This window comes from Octopus sinensis, linkage group LG8 (assembly GCF_006345805.1).
Source record: "Octopus sinensis linkage group LG8, ASM634580v1, whole genome shotgun sequence".
Classification (NCBI taxonomy): Eukaryota; Metazoa; Mollusca; class Cephalopoda; order Octopoda; family Octopodidae; genus Octopus; species Octopus sinensis.
Window position 1 is genome coordinate 44,903,277 of NC_043004.1, and position 3,175 is coordinate 44,906,451.

The 3,175-nt window shown below is 36.6% G+C and overlaps 1 long non-coding RNA gene across 1 annotated transcript in view; it reads left to right on the forward strand.

Moving 5' to 3' along the window:
• The window catches only part of LOC118764543, a 7,583-nt gene extending 4,773 nt beyond the window's left edge, over positions 1-2,810 (forward strand). The window contains exon 2 of the long non-coding RNA XR_005000363.1: positions 2,740-2,810. This is a non-coding gene — a long non-coding RNA (uncharacterized LOC118764543). The remainder of the gene's footprint in view (positions 1-2,739) is intronic.
• The last annotated feature ends 365 nt before the right edge of the window (positions 2,811-3,175 follow it).

A 3,175-nucleotide genomic window follows, 5' to 3' on the forward strand; every position in this document is an offset into this window, starting at 1 on the left:
TACCAGTTGAGCACTGGGATTGATGTAATCGACTAGGACCCCTCCCCGAAAATACAGACCTTATGCCTATAGTAGAAAGGATTATTATTTTCCTTCAGGCGACGAACTGGCAAAATTGTTAAGCACGCCGAACAAAGTACTTGGCGGCATTTCCTCCGACTGGACGTTCTGAGTTCAAATTCCGCCGAGGTCAGCATTTCCTTTCCGTCATTTCGGAGTTAATAAAATAAGTACCAGTTGAAGACTAGGATCAACGTTATTGTTTTGCCCTTCCCCTCAAAATTTCTGGTCTTGTGCCAAAATTAGGAGCCAAAATTATTAACATCATTATATTGGCGTTTGTCACCTCAGTCAGTTCGATGGAATGTCTTCACCGTGTCTTCTCTCTCTTTCTCTTTCTCTGCCTGTCTGTCTCTGTCTCTGTCTCTCACTCTTTCTCTCTACATGGTCGCAGTAATTTACAAGAAATAGCAGCTAAATTTTTTCATGAATTATATTTTCAACTTTTAAATAAAAAGAAAAGAAAAGAAATGAAAAATATAGCGCACATTCCACTGCGTAGTCGTGGATATCCTAGAACAGGACTGACCAGTGGCTAACAATAAAAGCAACTGCTACCATCGCAAATACCACCGCCACCACCAACACCACAACCACCTCCACCACAACCACAACCACCACCACAACCACCACCAATTCCACCACCACCACAACCACCACCAACACCACCACAACCACCACCACAACCACCACCACCAACACCACCACAACCACCACCACCACAACCACCACCACCACAACCACAACCACCACAACCACCACCAATTCCACCACCACCACAACCACCACCACAACCACCACCAACACCACCACAACCACCACCACAACCACCACCACAACAACCACCACCACAACCACCACCACCACAACCACCACCACAACCACCACCACCACCACCACCACAACCACAACCACCACCAATTCCACCACCACCACAACCACCACCACCATCACCACCACCACAACCACCACCACCACCACAACCACAACCACCACTACCACAACCACCACCACCACAACCACCACCACAACCACCACCACCACAACCACCACCACCATAACCACCACCACCACAACCACCACCACCACCACAACCACCACCACCACCACAACCACCACCACCACCACAACCACCACCACCACTACTACTACTCTACTACTACTACCTGTTGCTTCCCGTACGTTACGAGGTTGGTAAATAAATGCTTATTTCTGAGCATGCCATAAACACTACACAACCCCATTCTCATGTATAGGATGGGCGTCTGGCCCATGTATACATACATACATATATGTATGTATGTATGTATGTATGTATGTATGTATGTATGTATGTATGCATGTATCTATCTATCTATCTATCTATCTATCTATCTATCTATCTATCTATCTATCTACGTGTGTGTGTGTATGTCTGGTTTAAAACATTGTGATATATGAAGTGGAGTAGACAATAAAAAATACGGAAATAAACTCATAAGAACTTCGAATAATTTAAACTTGCGTTGAGGGTTTCGATTTTCTTGGGTACCTGTATAATTTTATTTCCTCGATGATTTATTAATTTCAATCAACAATGTTATCGTTTCGTTTCAGGTGATTTTCTTGTCATGCCAATTAACGTGTCTTAAAGCAAAAGGGCATGAGCATCATCACACATTATCATCTCTCCTTCATTTATTTTTCATCTTTTTGTCTCTACATCTTCGCTTCATTTCTTTCATCAATGCGATTTTGACTGTATGAGGCCTACTGCAATTACAAATCTACTTATCGACTACACGTGAGAGTGTAAGAAACACATACATACATACATACACATACATACATACATACAACATACATACATACATACATATTATATATATATATTATATATATATATATATATATATATATATATATATATATATACATATATATACTAACAAATTAAACAAATAAAACATATGCATGCATACATACATACATATATGACATACCTACATCTATATGTATATATACATGCATATATATATATATGAGTACAGGACACACAAATAAACGTAGAAAACAACGAGAAACGAAAACATAAAAACAAACAAGAAAACGGACTTTTTATATATATATACATATATACATACATATAATATACATATATACATATATATGTATATATATATATATATGTGTGTGTGTATATATATATATATATGCATACATACATACATACATACATACACACACACTCATAAGTGAAAGAGAGACACAGATAACGAGAGAGAGAGAGAGAGAGAGAGAAGAAGAGAGAGAGAGAGAAGAAGCGAGAGAGAAGAAGAGGGAGAGAGAAAGAGAGAGAGAGAGATTAGTTGTGCTTGCTGCATTATCCTTCACTTACCTGGCAGCTCTCTCCTTTGCTTTTATAAACCAATTTTTATTTTACCAACCGGAAGAACCAAGGAGAAATACAGATATACACACAAACACAAATATATACATATATATATATACATATATACACACATATATATATATATGTGTGTACATACACCAAAGTATACGCATATATATATACATAAGAAATACACATTCGCAAACACATAATTAATTACTTATATTCAAATATATATATAAGGATATTCATATATATATATATATATATATATATAATATATATATATATAGATGATTGTGTATAAGTGTGTGTGTGTGTACATGCATATATGTGTTAGTACTGTTCCAAATGTAACAAAAGATATTGACTAAAGGGGAAAAAAGAAACAAAAACAAGCTAAGAACAACCACGAAAACACCAGAATTTCATTTTCTTCTCACACGCTGCAGTGCTACCGTTTCAAACCATAATTTTTCGATATATTTTTCTTTCCCTCGTAGTTTCAGTTGTTCTTTTGTTTTGTTATGTTATTTTCTATGTGATTTTGTTGTTGTTGTTGTTGTTGTTTTACTCTTTATTTTAGAAAGCATTGTTACTATGGAAACCGAGATACATCTTACTTCATCAGCATCATATACTTGCTCTTCTTTTTTTTGTTCTTCATTTCCATTTTAATATCTTCAATTATCCCTGCTCAATTTAAATCTACCAATCAATCTATCTTGATTAATATCTATTTGA